The following is an 18,632-nucleotide window of genomic DNA, read 5'->3' as shown; positions in this document are numbered from 1 at the left end:
GACAGACACTTAATATTCCTGTGTTTCCACTCTGTCAAAAGGGGCAATAATGTCTACAAAGTGATAATATCAATAGGATATCTTGTCCAACTATTGCAAGATTTCTGAGAAGAGGAATTTAGTGGCTGGAAAGAACAAAGCCAGCTTCTTGGAGGGGGAAGAGAATGGGGATGGATTTTCAAGTGCATCCTAATTGTTCACTGCAGTCTGCGATATATGACTTCACATTGGTGATGAGGAGATTCTCCTGCTGAAAAGTTTCCCCAGGGTAGCCTTCATGTCTCAATTTCTCAGACTATAGATGAAAGGATTTAATATTGGGGTCATTGCGGTGTACATCACAGTTATCACAACATCCTTTAGGCTGCAACTAGTCAGAGGGCAGAAATACATGCCCATGACTATCCTATAGGACAAAGAAACAACTGAGAAGTAGGAACCACAGGTGCAGAAGGCTTTGAGCACACCTTTGGTGGATGGAACCCGTAAGGCTGTGGAAAAGACTCGAACATAGGAGATGACGATGGATAGTAAAGGCATTGAGAAAACACCAACCCCTAGATAAATCATCCTCACATTGAATTGGATGTCACAACAGGATAGCTTAAGAAAAGGAAAATTGTCACAGTAGAAGTTGGCCACTTTCTAGTTTCCACAGAAGGACAGACAAGCTGTGAGCAGAGTATGGGGGAAGGCATTGGTATTTCCAATCACCCAAGACCCAACAACTAGCAGGACACAAGACCGTGGACTCATAATTGTTGTGCAATGAAGCAGGAAGCTGTTGGCCACAGCACGATCATATGCCATTGCTGCTAAGATATAGTTATCTGTGTTACCCAAGGCCAACACAAAACACATCTGTGTTAGGCATCCTCCAAAGGAGATGGTTTTGGTGCCCAAGATATGGTTGTCAGCATCTTAGGAATGGTTACAGAGGAGAAGATGTCAACCAGGGAGAGTTTGGCAAGGAGAAAATACACGGGGTTGTGAAGGCGAATGTCAGAGTGAACGACCAAGATGATGAGCAGGTTACCAATCAATGTGATGTGGTAAATGAATAAGAAGAGGATGAAGAAGAAATCTTCCTGTTCTTGCTCACCAATAACTCCAAGAATGATGAAATCCATGTAAGAGGACAGGAAACCAGAATTATTAGTGAAGTGCTATGTGTTATGATCATCCTAAACCATAATTTTTGATTCCCACGGTTGCTGTGTCTATACCTGGGTTTACCAAATCCAGAGATAGCCAATACATGGGGGGAAAATCCCTGTTCATGAGTAGGACTAATTGACTATTAGCCCTTGACACTCACGTCTAAGAATTGAGCAATCTGTGAATCACAAGTGCTCCTCATCCCTATCCCCAGCATCATTACCCAAACTTCTAGGGTTTAATCATTTTACAAATAATAAAAGCTCATCTTCTATATGCTAGATACTTTCTTATATCTCATGAACAAATCATAATATGTGAAAAATACAATTTATTCATCCATTTATTCATATATGTCATAATCTCTGCTTTCAAGGGTCTTACAACTTAATGGAGAAGCCTTAATAACACACTAATTTTTATTACACATGAAAAGGAAAGGACAGTATTTTGGGGTCTTTGAAAAAACATTCCACTGCAAAGGATGTTCAGTGCAAGGAGCACCCTGGAAAATTAGAAGTTGTCCTCTGACCAAACACTGAATAAGCCCAGAGCCCATGAGGTAATGTGTCTACACTGGCATCAGGTGATTTCCTTTGGTGACTCATCCAACTCCATCATGGCTTCAATTGCTTCTTAGTAGACTTTCAGGTCTTTATCTATAGGCTTGATCTCTTTTCCCTGTATTTCCATGTTCAGTCACCTCACCAACATGTCTGACCAAAGCCCATACTCTCTACATCCAACCTAAGTAGACTGCAACCTTTTTTGAGGATGAGAACAATATCTTGTTATTTTTATCTCTTCCAGAGAGATTATCATGGCATATTGTTCATTTCATGCACCAATAAGTTTGCAGTCAACAGTTCTTGAATTATATTCAGGATTTTTTATGGGTTTCCCATATTTGGGGTGCTCATGGGCACACTCATCCAGTTTATCCCTCACCTCTATATTTGATCTTGTTTATTCTTCATTTAAAATGATTTGTACATAACTTTTATACTCATTGTCTCAGTGCTTTAGTTTTGACCATTATCATATCATTTTCTACTTCAAATATTATAATGCTCCCTTAACCACTTGACCACTGGTTCCCTCCTCTTTGATCCATATCTAGGCATAATAATTGTAGCAGAGACTACTAGCTCCTCACCCAAATCCACATTACTCTTTTCTTGGGCACTCAGCTATACCACATTTCCCAGCCTCCCTTGCACTAAGGTGCTGTTATGTAACTTATTTTCAGCCAATCCATCCATGTGTTCCAGTTCTGGGCTTCCTCTACACTCTCTTTCCTCTATTGTCAGCTGAACACAAATGGCCAAGAGGCTGAATGGAATAGTGGAGTCACATGGTGGAATGAGCCTGTGTTCCAAGTTTTTCATATCCAGGGGAGTCTCCATACACCAAGAAGACACATTAGGACATAGAGGAAAAATAAACATATTTTTCTTAAACTGTTACACATTTTGCCATGTATTTGCTACTGTAGTCCAGAATATCTTATGTAATTCACTAATTTTTCTAAAGAGACTTCTGCTCAATAACTGATTCCATCTGTAATTCATTCAACCACCAATTCTCAGTGTCTCTTACAGTACACATGGGAATTATATACCAGCCAAAGGGAAGGCAGGTAAAATTATCTTTCCCCTAGATATGATGTGATTCTTCATCTTTGCACCTAAATGAATTTTGTTTTCTCTTTTGAAATGCCTTTCCTTATATTGCCACAGAATCGTAATATCTCAGAATTGATAGGTTCAGTAAAACTGGAGGCCTCAAAGACTATATGGTTAGCTCATTTGGTAAGGAAGTATAAGATTAAGAGGAGGGCTTTTGCAACATGCCTGACTAAATATATGTTGACAGGTCACATTCTTATTAAAATGCATAGACTTTCTGAAAATTATAAAAGTAAAACAAAAAATACTTGTAGTCAACATAAAATAAAGAGAAATACCTAGATATGAGAAATAAAAAGAAAGCTCAAATGAAGGGTTCTAAGCCAGAGCAGATGCTATGGTGGCCTCTTGAGGTTCACCATCAAGAAAAAGGTTCATTGAAAACAAAGAACGCAACCGAACTGAAAACAAAGAGGTCAACAAGACAAATAAATAAAAGGGAGACCAAAATTCAACTACGAAAATAATTAGTGCAGACAGTGATTGACTAAACAAATAATGGTTAAAAAAGCAAGACCCAATTATATGCTGCCTACAAGTGAAACATTTTAAATGAAAAGAAGCAGGCAGGTTGAGAATAAATGAATGGAAAAAGATATATCATACAAATTATATGCATAAGAAAGCTCAAATGGTTCTATTAATATCAGGTGGACTTGGAGACAAAAATATGATCAGTTTATAAACAGGGATATTCCATAATGATAAAATAGTCAATTCTTCTGGAAGTCACAACACACAAATGTGGGTGGGCCTAATAAAAAAGCTTCAAAGTACCTTGAGCAAAAGTGACTGAATTAAAGGAAGAAATGGAAAAATCCACAATGGAGACTTTTACAGATCACCCCCACAGAAGTTTATAGGACAGCTAAAACAAAGAACAAAAACAGTGAAGACACATATATGATTTACAAAAATACCAACCTAATTGATGTTTAGATAATGCTATAGTCAACAACTGCCAAATACACCTTCTTTTAAAGTGAAAATGGCATGTTAACTGAAATAGAGCATACAGTGAGCCATTAAATACCTATCAACAAATTTAAAAGAAATGAAATTAGAGAGTGCTGCCAGCATCATGGTGGAGTGAGTTGTTCCCTTTGTCTCTCTTCTCTAAGTTACAACCAGGTGGACATCCATTGACCAAAAGGAAACTTGCACAGCACACCAGAATGCCTGAGAGCTCCATGCATCTATACACCTGAAGGTGGGTGGGCTGGATCCCTAGGAGGTAGTGGAACTAGGGGAGCAACTCCCTCCCGCTCCCCTGGCAGGGGCTCTCCAAAATGTGGATTCTCATCTGGTGCATACTGGTGAACAGAGGCTGAAGGGGCAGACACAGCACTCACAGCTTAGCCGTTGCCCCCACCCTCCAGCTGTGGGTGGTGCACATGTCCAGAGGCTTCAGACAACAGAGCAGTGCCAGTGACCCAGCCACCTCCCCTTCCCTTGGCAGTGGCGCTGGCCGTTCCAGCAGGAGAGGGGCAACATCCAATGTGGATTTTCCCAGCAGGGGCTGGGTGCCATGACTTGAGGTTTTAAAAGCACAACAGTATGCACCCGTGACCAGAGTATACAGAACCAGCAACTCATGGCTTAGCCCCCTGCTCCTCCTGAAGCAGTGGCAGGTGGCACCTGCGACCTGAGGCTTCAGTAATCACAGTAGAACCTGTGACACAGCTTCCAGTGGTGGCACTCCTGAAACTGCTCTACCAGCAGTGGGGGCTGCATGCAAAACCCTAGGCCCCAAGCAGTGACAGTGACACCTGTCAACCCAGCATCCCTGGCAGCAGTGCTACCAGTACACCCAGTTAACCCAGGAGGCAGATGCACAGGTGATGCACAGGACAGTAGCACCTCAGCCTGTGGAGAGTCTACAGAGAGCCAATGGGGGAACATGAGTCTCAGGTGATCCCAAAAGCAGCAGAAGTTCTTGCAGCCTGGTGACCCCAGCGGCAACAACTGAGACTGCAGTGACATTGGAAGCAGAAATACACCAGCAATCTCAGAGGCACAAGCAGCACAATGAGGGCACTGACTATGCCTCTAGTAGAGGAAGTGGAGGTTGAAAAGTACAGGCTTTCAAATACAACCAGAAGCAGCTCAGAACCAAAGTAACCAAAGCCTTACCCAAATATGAAAGATGTTTGCTACCACAAATGTGCTGGCAGAGGATCAAGTCATCAAAAACCACTAAGAACTTTGAAACATGGCAGAACAGAAAGAAAATGACAACTCTTCAGAAACCAGTCTTGAAGTCACAGATGATTACAATCTAACTGACAGAGAGTTCAAAATAGCTATTATGAAGAAACTCAACAAGTTATAAGAAAACTCAGAAAGACAGTTCAATAAGCTCAGGAATAAAATGAATTAATGGAAGGAGTACTTCACCAAAGAGATTGAAACTCTAAGAAAAAAGCCAAACAGAAATTTTGGAGATGAAGAACACAATTAAAGAGATGAAAAATAAAGTAGAAAGCACTGAAAATAGAGCAGACCATATGGAAGAGAATATTAGCAAGCTCAAAGATAGACATCTAGAAATGATTCAGGTGGAAGAAGAGAGAGAACCAAGATTTAAACACAATAAAGAAATTCCATGAGAAATATCCAACTGAGTTAGGAAAAGCAACATCATGATAATACGTATCCAAGAAGGAGAAGAGAGAGAAAGAAAGGAACAGAGAGCTTATTCAAAGGAACAATAGCTGAGAACTTCCCAAATCGGGGGAAGGCACTGGATATAAAAGTACATGAAGCTGGGGCTGGACTGGTGGCACAGTGGTTAAGTGCCCACGTTTTGCTTTGGTGACCCAGGGTTCGCTGGTTCAGTTCCCGGGTGCGGACATGGCACCACTTGGCAAGCCATGCTATGGTAGGCGTCTCACATATAAAGTAGAGGAAGATGGGCATGGATGTGACCTCAGGGCCAGCTTTCCTCAGGAAAAAGAGGAGGATTAACAGCAGTTAGCTCAGGGCTAATCTTCTTTTTCTCCAAAACAAAGTACATGAAGCTAATAGGACTCCTAATTATCTCATCACAAAAAAACCTTCTCCAAGGCATACTATATTAAAACTGTCAAAAGTCAATGACAAAGAAAGAATATTGAGAGTGGTCAGAGAGGCAAAAATAGTTTACAAAGAAATCCCCATCAGTTTATTAGCATATTTCTTGGCAGAAACTCTACAGGCTAGGAGAGAGTGGAGTGATAAATTGACAATACTGAAAGGCAAAAGCCATCAGCTAAGGTTACTCCATTCAGCAACGTCATCTTTCAGATATGAAGGAGAAATTAAGACTTTTCCAGAAAAACAAAAACTGAGAGAGTTCATCATCACTAGGCCTGCCTTATAAGAAATGTTGAAAGGAACCCTCCTACGTGAAACAAAAAGGCAAAGGACTATAGAACTTCAAGCAAAGTGATAAATAAACAGGCAAAAATCAGAAAATTGCAACTCTATTTAGAATAGGTAATATAAAATTATAGCACAAAATCTAAAGGGAAAGAAAGCATTGAAAATAGCTATAATCACTTCACTTTGGTCACAAACTCACAACACAAGCAAGGATAATTTGTGAAAACAAAAACATAGAAAGGGAAGAGGAAGAGGATGGAACTTATGTGGACTAATGGAGACAAGGGGCTATCATAAAATGGACTATCTCATCTGTGAGATCTTTTATACAACCCTCATGGTAATCAAAAAACAAAAAACCAGAGCAGAGTTACAAATCATAAATAAAGAGAAAAGTGAGAAAAATGTGAGAAAAAGCCACTAAACTGATATGGCCAATAGAAATACAAGGAAAAAGAAATAAAGAAACTATGGAACAACCAGAAAACAAAAGATAAAAGGGAAGTATTAGCCCTTCATATGTCAATAATCACTCTACATGTAAATGAACTGACTTCTTCAATCAAAAGACACAGATTGGCTGGAAGGATTAAAAAACAAGACCCAATAATATACTGTCTCCAAGAGACCCATCTCAGCTTTAAAGACAAACATAGGCTGAGAGTGAAGGGATGGAAGATGATCCTCCAAGCAAATGGCAACCAAAAGAAAGTGGGTGCAGCTATACCCAGAGCATACAAAATAGACTTCAAGACAAAAAAGATAACAAGAGACAAAGATGGACATTGTATAATGCTAAAAGTAACATTCCACCAAGAAGACATTACACTTGTTAATGTATATACTCCTACCATGGGAGCACCAAAGTATATAAAGCAACTATTAACAGACCTAAAGGGATAAATTGACAGCAACATAATTTAACATCACATCTACATCTATGGATAGATCTTCCAGACAGAAAGTCAAGGAAACAGTGGTTTAAATGAAACACTAGACCAATAGGACTTAATTGATATATGGAGAACTTTCCATCTAAAAGCAGCAGAATATACATTCTTCTCAAGTAACATGGAGCATTATCAAAGATAGACCACATATTGGGAAACAAAGCAAGTCTCAATAAATTTCAAGCATCTTTTCTGACCACAATGGTATGAAACTACAAGAAGAAAGCTGGAAAAGTCACAAATATGTGGAGACTAAACAACATGCTACTGAAGAACCACTAGATCAAGAAGAAATCAAAGGAGAATAAAAAATACCTGGAGACAAATGAAAATGAAAACACAACATACTAAAACGTATGGCATGCAGCAAAAATGGTACTAAGGGGGAAGCTTATAGCAATACAGGCTTACCTCAACAAACAAGAAGAATCTCAAATAAACAAACTTAACTTACACCTAAAAGAACTAGATAAAGAAGAACAAACAAAGCCCAAAGTCAGTAGAAGGAAGGAAATAATAAAATCAGAGCAGAAATAAACAAAATAGAGACTGAAAAAAAAACCCAAAATGAAATGATCAAGGAAACTAAGAGCTGGTTCTTTGAAAAGAAACCAAAAATGACAAACCCTTAGCCAGACACACTGAGAAAAACAGAAGTCTCAAATAAATAAAATAAGAAACAAAAAAGGAGAAATTAGAATGAATACCCCAGAAACACCAAAGATTATAGGAGAATACTATGAAAAAATATATGCCACCAAATTGGATAACATAGAAGAAATGGATAAATTCTTGGAATCATACAACCTCCTAAAACTGAATCAAGAAGAAATAGAGAATATGAATAGGCTATTTACAAATAAAGAGATTGAAACAGTAATCAAAAACCTCCCCCAGAACAACAGTGCAAGACCAGATAAATGGTTTCTCTGGTGAATTCTCCCAAACACTCAAAGAAGGTTTAATACCTATCCTTATCAAACTATTCCGAAATATTGAAGAAGACAGGATGCTGTTTAACTCATTCTATAAGACCACACTTCCCTGACACCAAAACCAGACAAGGATGACATAAAGAAGGAAATGACAGGCCAATATCCTTGATGAGCATAGATGTAAAAATGCTCAACAAAATGTTAGCAAATTGAATACACCAATACACTAAAACGATATACACCACGATCAAGTAGAATTTATTCCAGGGATGCAGGAATGGTTCAAAATCCACAAATCAACCAGTGTGATACACCACATTAACAAAATGAAGAACAAAATTCACATGATCATCTCAAGAGATGTAGAGAAAGCATTTGACAAGATCTAACATCGATTTTTGATAAAAACTCTAAACAAAATGGGCATAGAAGGAAAGTACCTCAACATAATAAAGGCTATATTTGACAAACCCAGAGCCAACATCATACTCAACAGAGAAAAACTGAAAGCCCTTCCCCTGAGAAGAGGAATAAGACAAGGATGCCCACACTCACCAGTCTTATTCAACAGAGTACTGGAAGTTTTACCAGAGCAATTAGGCAAGAAAAAGAAAAAAAAAGTATCCCAATTGGTAAGGAAGTAGTGAAACTCTTGCTGTTTGCAGATGACATGATTCTATATATAGAAGGCCCTAAAGAATCCACCAAAAACTACTGCAAATAATTAGCAAATACAGTAAAGTTGCAGAGTACAAAATCAATATACAAAAATCAGTTGCCTTTCTATACACCAACAATGAACTAGTAGAAAGAGAAATCAAGAATGCAGTCCTGTCTACTATCACAACAAAAAGAATAAACTACCTAGGAATATACTTAACCAAGAAGGTGAAAGGCCTACACTCTGAAAACTCTAAGACATCATTGAAAGAAATAAAAGAAGATGTGAAGAAATGGAAAGATATTCTATGCTTATGGATTGGAAGAACAACAAACATAGTTATAATGTCATTACCTAAAGTAATCTACAGATTCAGGGAATCTCAATCAGAATCCCAATGACATTTTCCATGGAAACACAACAAAGAATCCTAAAGTTTATATGGAATGACCAGACACCCTGAATAGCCAAAGCAGTCCTGAGAAAAAAGAAAAAAGTTGGAGGCATCACAGTCCAGGACTACTACAAAGCTATAGTAATGGAAACAGCATGGTACTGACAAAAATGGCACACAGATCAATGGAACAGAATTGGGAACCCAGAAATCAAACTATATATCTGTGGACAGCTAATCTTCAACAAAAGAGCCAAGCACATAGAATGAAGAAAAGAAAGTCTTTTCAATAAATGGTATTGGGAAAACTGGACAGCCCCGTGGGAAAGAATGAATGAGAACGATTATCTTTTTTTTTTTTTCTGCTTTACCTCCCCAACAACCCCCCCCACCCCCCCGCACACAGTTGTGTATCTTAGTTGCATGTCCTTCTAGTTGTGGGATGTGAGACACAGCCTCAGCGTGGCCTGATGAGTGGTGCCATGTCCTTGCCCAGGATCCGAGCCCTGGGCCGCCGCAGCGGAGCACGTGAACTTAACCACTCAGCCACAGAGCTGCCCCCGAGAACGATTATCTTACACAATGCACAAAGGTGAACTCAAAATGGATTAAAGAGTTGAATGTAAGACCTGAAACCATGAAATTCCTAGAAGAAAACATAGGCAGTATGCTCTTTGATACTGGTCTTAACAGTATCTTTTTGAATATCATGTGTCCTCACGCAAGAGAAACACAGGAAAAAATAAACAAATGGGACTACGTCAAACTAAAAGGCTTCTGGATAGCAAAGGAAACCATGAACAAAACAAAAAGACAACCCACCAACTGGGATAAAATATTTGGAAATCATGCATCCAATAAGTGGTTAATTTCCAAAATATTTAAAGAACGCATGCAACTTAACAAAAAACCGAAAAACCCAATTCAAATATGGGCAGAGGATATGAACAGACATTTTTCCGAAGAAGATATACAGGTGGACAACAGGCACATGGAAACATGTTCAACATCACTAATTACTAGGGAAACGCAAATCAAAACTACCATGAGATGGCACCTCACACCCATCGGAACGGCAATTATTAAAAAGACAAGAAATAACAAGTGTTGGAGAGGATGTGGAGAAAAGAGAATCTTTATACACTATTGGTGGGAATGCAATTTCCTGCATCCACTATGGAAAAGAGTATGGAAACTTCTCAAAAAAACAGAAATAGAACTACCATATGATCCAGCTATTCCACTTCTGGGTACTTATCCAAAGAATGTGAAAACACTAATTTGAAAAGGTATATGCACCCATATGTTCATTGCAGCATTATTCACAAAAGCCATGACTTGGAAGCAACCTAAGTACCCATCAGCAGATGAATGGATAAAGAAGATGTGGTATATATATACAATAGAATACTACTCATCCATAAAAATGATGACATTGTGCCATTTGTGACTATGTGGATGAACCTTGAAGGTATTATACTAAGTGAAATGAGTCAGACAGAGAAAGACAAAAACCATATGATTTCACTCATATGTGGAAGATAAACAAACAAACAAACATATGGATAAAGAGAGGTGGGAGGAGGGGGAAAGGGATAAACGGGTTTGTATGTATGGTGATGGATGGAAACCAGACTATTGGTGGTGAACAAGATGCAGTCTATATAGAAGCCGAAATACAATGGTATACACCTGAATTTTACACAGTGTTATTAACCAATGCAACCTCAATAAAATGATAAAAAAAAAGAAAAGAAAAAAAGAAATTGAGTTATATAGATATGTTCTCTGACAACAATGGAGTAAATTAGGAATCAAGAATCAGATATTGAGTAAACTCAAAAGATTTGGAAATTAACACTCTTCTGAATACTGCATGGATCAAAGAAGAAATAGAAAACAGCTGGATTCTCATATCTGCTTCTGCATTCAGTCTGCTTGCATTATCTTGGATTGGTTGAAAAATGTGAAGACAATCTGGCCTTACATATAATTGGAAGAGCGAGGTGTATTTTAATAGTCTTTTCAAATAATTTTGGATATTCTTTGTCAGCATTACACCAAAGCTCAATGAATCATAATTTCTTAAAGGTTAAGTGCAATGTGGAATCCGACTTCATATCAATAAACTTTTCATCCAATGTTACATTAAACTCTATTGCTATATCTTGAACTTTACATGCTTTTGTCACATCATGCATTTGTCACATAGAAAATGTAGTTTCACTGTGTTAACGCAGATCTTCCAAACGTTTAAACATTTTATTATATAATATAAAAAAATCACATTTGTTAAAATCATCACCAATCTCATCACAAAAGTCTTTAATTATTCACAAGCTATCAAGGTTACAGTGTCAGATACAAGTTTTCAAAAATCTTATTTTCTTGAAAGCTTGAATTTTATTGTTGGCCACAAATACTGTTGTTTTCTGTGAAGGTTAGGCTCACTGCATTCATTTTTAATAAATATCTGTCAAATACGCAAGTCTAAATAACCATAGTCTGTCAGTTGTTTCTTTAACTAAAATAGTATTTCAGGAAAAACGTGGCTCATCTAGCTCCTAACTCAGTCTCAAAAGTGCTTTTCCTCGAGACAAGCTTTGTATTCAGCAGGCAGCAGAAGGGCTTTACGTGAACTTCACATTAAGTATATATATTTCAAATGATGTGTACGTAGAGTTAACGAAAGTAATAATTCTTACTGCTTCATCAAGGACCTTTTAAAGTGAAACTGGCCTTTAAAAATTAAAAAAAAAGATTTTTACTGAAAATGTGCGATGGTGAAGAATACAATGATGACCAGTATGGTTTGGTCCCACTGCCTTGCTTCATGGAAAGACACCAGCAGTTTTACCCACCCTTGCTTTTGCATCAGTGGTGCAAATATAACACAGTGAAAAAAGCAAATAATGTCTTGATATTATTTGGAAAACAGTTTTGATGTCATGGGACCCTGATGGATCCGGGAACTGTGCTTGGAAAACTGCAGCTGGAGAGCATGATTAATGGTATGAAAATAAAGCCCCCGACAATGTGTCGTCATCGGTGGCTTTCTTCAGAAGATGATGCCCAAACTGAATTATGGAGGACAAATTATTTGGATGGAGATGGGAGAAGAAAAGAGATAAAAAGGGAGTGCTAAACAGTGGTGGGCAAGATGAACAAAGGCCCAAGGTCAGTCTGAGCATTGCCTGATCAGGGAACTGCAATTGGTTCAATTTGGCTGGAGCAGAAAGGGCAGAGTTCTGAAAGCTGTGGAGGAGACCTTGATGGAATTTAAGCAGGAGAGAGACAGGATTAGGTATGCGTTTTGGAAAAGTTGCCCTGGGACCACGTGGCTGATAAACTGATGTATGTGTTGAGGGCCTGAATTATGGCTGCATTTACTAGGATGGAGAATAGAGAAAGATACAAGAATGACAAAGAGGTTTATCCACAGAAATTAGTGACTTATTGGATGGAGATGAGTGAGGGAGAGCAAAGAGCATCAAGGATGATGCCTAAAGTCCAGGAGTAATTTTACTGGTTACTTTGGAAGACCACCACTTTCTCTCCTGAATTTAAAACATTTATTTGAATTTCTTCTTATACAATATTTTACACATGTATAAAAGTAGAACGCTACATGAAACTCTTTTATTTATATTTTATACTGAATATGCATATATTATATTTTAATACACATATTTTTATTGTATAATTTATACATTAAAGTTATATATTGTTTATATAAGGATATATTTATTCAAGCATGTACTAGAAAATACTCCTAAAAATAGCACCATAATTTCGTGGGTATCCTTATTTAGCTAAGTACAAAAGAATGAGCCAACAGTCAGTGACTCTTGACCAAACTTGCCTGTTTTATCTACAACCTCTACTGCATCCCACCCAACCATCCTTTTGCATTACTTTGAAGCAAATCCCAGACATTGTATGATTTCATTGGTAAATATTTCTGTGTGTACCTGTGAAAATAGGGACTTAAAAGAAATCCCACCAGACCTTTATATCACCTAAAAAACCCCTTGATTTGTTTATATAATTAAATATCCAGTTACGGTTCACATTTCTCCATTTGCCTTATACACTTAAAAATAATTTATAGTAGGGGCCCCGTGGTATAGTGCTCAAGTCCTGTGTGCTCTGCTTTGGCAGCCCAGGTTCGCAGGTTTGGATCAAAGGCATGGACCTACACCAGTGTCAAGCCATGCTTTGGTGGCTACCCACATATGGAGTAGAGGAAGATTGGCACAGATGTTAGTTCAGGGCTAATCTTCCTCAATCAGAAAAAAAAAAGAGGAAGATTGGCAACAGATGTTAGCTCAGAGCGAATCTTCCTCTCCAAAAAAACATTTACTGTTGGAATCAGAATTAAATGAGAGTCATACATTGCAATTGGTTAAAGGAAGAACTGGGAGCTGAACACAGGGATTTGGCCTCATTGGTGCAGAGCTATTTTCTACCCCTTTTTGTAGGGCTACAGAAGGAAAATCCTAGAATTGAGGCAGATGCATATGTCACCTGGAATAGTGCTTCTCTAACTGTAATGTGCACACAACCCCCAGGGACCTTGTGGAAGTGCAGCTTCTGGTTCAGCAGGTCTGGGGTGGGGCCTGAGATTCTGCATTTCCAGCAAGCTCCTAGGTGATGGGGTGCTGATGAACGGTGAAGCACACTTTAAATAGCAGGGCTCTAGAATACTTTCCTGCCTGGAGAAGATATTCTCTTGTGACATCCCTGCCTGGTGAACTTGTTACTCAGTGAACTAGCCTATTCTTTTACAACACATTTATAGTTAGAATCCTCTCCTCTTTCATGTACAGAACCAATGTCTCTGCTACTTTAACTTCCTTTGCTTGGTCCTATCCTGGATGAAAACTCCACAGCAGAGCATAGTACCTAATATTAGGTAAACAAATATTAGGTAAAGAGATATTGGTTGAGGTGGAATTAGTCATAAATCTGCACACTGAAGCTACAGAGAATAAATATAATCCCTTTGATAGTGGACAGATTCTAAATACTCAAAAATCACAACCATCTCATATTTCTGTGGTTGTTGCTTTTAAACAACAACCGTAGGAGGAGAGATGGATATGTACATCTCAAAGTACCTGTTGCCCCACCTACCACTCAGATCTTACTCATTCCTTGTGTCTGTTTGAGATGCTTGTCACAAAGATCTGGCTCTGATGCCTCCATTTGTACCTACAGATGATGGGAAATGAACAGCCAGAAGGTGATAAGGGAGCCCACAACTGTTCCCTTTCAGTTGGAGCTAGAGAGGCAGCAAACCATAGCGGTTGAGAGCATAGATTCTGGAGTCGGACCACCAGGGTTTGAATCACAGCATCACCACTTACTACCTGAGTGACCATGGGTAGGCTATGTAACTTCTCCATGTCTGAGGTTCCCTGTGTAAAATCAGGATAACAGTAATAATTAACTCTCAAAGGAAGCTAACATTTGTAAAGTGCTTGTCACACAGCTCAATGTTATATGTATTTTTGTTAAATATGTGAGTTCCTGGTGTGGAAAAGGTTGGGATCACTGAGGAACAGGAGCCTATTTCATAGCCCCTGGGACAGGGAAGGGCTAGGGGTTGAGGCAACATGAGATCTTTCAAGGCTTTCTGGGACCATCTGAGAGTACATCCCCACTGCTCCTTACTAACTCCAGACAATGAGCAACTGTCCTCAGAGGACACCTGAGTCTTGCTATCTCTTCAGGAATAGGGAAGGCATAATTTTAGAGAAGGAATGCATTCTCTACTTTGAGTTTTGCCTAAACTCATGGCCTGATGCCACATATTTTAAATTTTCCCATGACTTCTTGGAAAACCAGAAGCACAAATGGAGTAAGACAGCTGTGATTTATGTTACAATCATGTGTTACTTGTGGAATTCTTCGGCATCTCCTTCAGACTGCACTGGACAAATTTGGATCGACTGATTTAGGGTGGTCGGGATGGAAACAGTGAAGGATAATCTCTCTCTTCTGCTTCAGAGTTTGATAACTTCTATATGAGTCGATGTTTCCCATTTCTGCCCTATAGCTCGTGTTCTACTAAGGGCGGAGTGTGCTTTTTGCTGTCAAAGTTCTAGCCATGTCTCTTGCTAGTGCACACATCTGACTGACTTAGTTATCCCTTGGTATTTTGTATCTCCCCTATGGGTCAGCTGTGGAGTTGAGGAAGAGCATTAGTCATGAGAAAACTGAGCTCAAACCCTAGACCTGCATCTTACTAATTGAAAGACATTGACTAAGTCACTTCACCTTTCAGAGATATGGCTTTCTTATCTGTAAAGGAGGGCTATTTCCATCTATGCTACTGGGCTATCTTGAAAATTAAAAGAGATAATAATGTATGTAATATGGTAAATACACATGACTACACATATATGTATATTTGATATTTAATGAAACATCTACTTTTTCTAAACCTGCATGGCATGTCTTGAATTTCCCTTGTAGCATTCATTTGTTAGATATTGCTTCAATATTTTTCAATTGAGTGCCCACTCAAAATTACTGTGATGATACACTATGCTATGTGCTTTGACTGATACAAAAATGAGACAAACATGTAGCTTTACATCAGCTCTAGATTGTACAAGTGTCTTACTTCCCACACAGAAGTCCTCATTCTGCATCATGGCCCCCTTTCTTGAAATGTAGTTAACCTTGTACACAAGAGTCTCAGGCTTGGGTCTCAGTCTCATACTCTTAAATGATTTCATCTATTTCTGTAACTTTACTTATCAATCTCACAGTGACCCATGCTCTGTTAATTTTACTCCAAAGTTTAATGTCTTCATTCTTTATTTAGTTGAATACCTCCATGAAAATGTCCCACAGGAACCCTTGAAATTATGCCTCTAAAAGAACTAATTTTTTAAAATTACTCTCTTGTTCACTATTTTCATTAAAAACATCATTTTCCGTTTAGTAGCTCAACCTCAAAACCTTGAAGAGTGGCCAGCCTGGTGGCACAGTGGTTAAGTTAGCACATTCTGCTTCAGTGGCCCAGGGTTTGCTGGTTTGAATCCCAGGTGTGGACCTATGCACCACTTGTCAAGCCTTGCCGTGGCAGATATCTCACATATGAAATAGAGGAAAATGGGCACGGATGTCAGCAAAAAAGAGGAGGATTGGTGGAGATGTTAGCTCAGAGCTAACCTTCTTAAAAAAAAAAAGCAAACCTTGAAGACAACTCCTTGCTTACTACTTTCATAAAAATTACCACATTCTATTGTTTCTATTTCCACATTACTTTTGCCTCAAGCTCCTTTATCTATATCTTCACTGTTTCTTTCGCTTTCTCTAAGAGCTGCCTAATTAGACTCGTGGTCTTACCACTCCTCCCTGCCCCCTTACTTCTCCTTGTCTGTCTAATCTTAATGCAAGACAAACTCTCATCATTGCTTCATGCAGAGCTTTTATCTATCTATCTATCTATCTATCTATCTATCTATCTATCTATCTATCATCTGTCTATGTGGGTAATATTGTAAACACCCCTAGACCCACCATGCAACCTGAAAGTTAGGTCTTCAGTATTAGCTTGCATCTGACTACATGGCGCCTTCAGTTGCACTCTCTTGACTCTTCACCTCTTGAATTTCCTCTCATCCTGAATCCTGTGTTCATCTTTGCCTTGCTTTTGTTTTTAATGCATATATATCTATTCCCTAAAAGTTTATTTTTTTGGTTGCCTTAGCTGTTTACAACCTTATAAAAGGGTATCAATAATAGTCTTTTTGGACTTACGTTTTTCAGATATTACTATTATGTTGTTAAGATTCAGCCAAATTGTAGCAGGTCTCTGTGGTCCATTCAGAAAAAGAGGGATTTCTCTACTGGTTGGAGTGACTGATCAAATTACCAAGGACACTGTGTTGCTACTACACAATGAGGGGCGTGGAGGACGATGTCTATAACTATGCCTGGGATGCTTTTTGTGTTTCCATGCCCAATGGCAGAGATTAATAATGACTACAGCAACCAAAAAAAAAAGAAAACAGACAGTACTATTGAGGACTCAGAACCCTCAAGAATGAAAGTTTGGGTCACCTCAACAGGTGAAGACTGAGTGGCAGCTGTTTGGCACCTGCCTTCAGGATATGGGTATCAGATATGGGTACTTCCTCTGAGCTCCTAGGTTCTGATCTCACCATTATTCCCTTGTTTAACTATGGGAAGTAACTTCTTCCTGAAGTTAATAATCTCCAGTTACTTTAGCATCGACCTTTTTTCTCCTTTAGTCTCTTTCAGGACACACTAAGTGTCTACTTTCTTGTACTAATTCTTGGTTTAAAAATACTAGATGTGATTTCTGTCTCCTGAATGGACCCTTACTGACCCAAACTGGCATTCCAGCTATAGAGTCTTTTCCAGGGTTAGTCAATTCCTGGACATTGGTACATGAAGTAATTTAAGTTATGGTGTTAAAATGACTCCAGGACAGCATGTTTGACAGAATCAAAGGGAGATGGCTGAGACAAAGACTTGACATATAGGAGAAATGATTTTTATTTGCATTTAAAGTTACAGACACATATAGATTCTTATGATTATTTTGGAAATATAGTAGAGGAGGTCAATATCCCTCATCTAAATTAAAACAGAGGAATAACGTGAGACTGACAGAGCAGTCACATTGTATGGAGTTCTCCTAACAGTCTACCTCCTCTGCTCTTCTTTTATATTATCCTCTTTGACACTTAATATTTCACTATGGGAAATGTTTTACATATCTCATATGATTTGGCCTTCTTGAATTTACCCATAACAGCAAAATTAACCTTGTGGCATTCATTATTTAAACATAATATTGCAGGATTAATTTATTCATTTAATACAAATTTATTAAGTAGTTACTAACGTCAGCATTGTCTAAGTGCTGAAGATATAACAGTGAACAAATCGGATGCCAAATCTTCACATTCTTGTGGGGAGAGACAGACAACATATCTATGTAACATTTTCATTGGCCAAACTTGAAAATTCCCTAAATGAAATACCTTCATTCCCTCCATGATTTGGACATTCATTCACACAGGTTCACATGCATTTGTAATAAAATACTTTCTGGTTAAAAAGAAGATATTTTTGATAGTTCTCATCCTTGGTGTTCTAGAGACCCAGAAAGCACTAAAAGGTGAATAATGTCATCTTCCAACATCCATGGATAAATTCTTGGTAATGTGAATTTTCTATAGAAGACAGAAATTTCATGTTTTTACTGGCAGTTAAAAGTAGTAGATGATAGAACAACTTGCACACTGTTCTAAGATACATTCAACCCATCTTTTCAAAAAATGATCCTGTTTGGAAATATGATATTTAAGTACAATCACATACATTACTAATGTTTTGAAAATGTTTTATGATTTTCTCATGAACAGAATCCAATATTAGGTAGTGGAGTTCCTTAATGGGTATTTAGTGACCTGCTGGATTAACTATCTTTGTTTG

At 38.4% G+C, this 18,632-nt stretch overlaps 1 pseudogene; it reads right to left on the bottom strand.

Annotated features, from left to right (window-relative positions):
* Nucleotides 1-222: 222 nt before the first annotated feature.
* On the bottom strand, nt 223-2,564 carry LOC124247207 (olfactory receptor 1A1-like; annotated as a pseudogene).
* Nucleotides 2,565-18,632: the final 16,068 nt, after the last annotated feature.

This window comes from Equus quagga, chromosome 11 (genome assembly GCF_021613505.1).
Source record: "Equus quagga isolate Etosha38 chromosome 11, UCLA_HA_Equagga_1.0, whole genome shotgun sequence".
NCBI classification, from domain to species: domain Eukaryota; kingdom Metazoa; phylum Chordata; class Mammalia; order Perissodactyla; family Equidae; genus Equus; species Equus quagga.
This window is presented reverse-complemented; position numbering and strand designations above follow the sequence as displayed.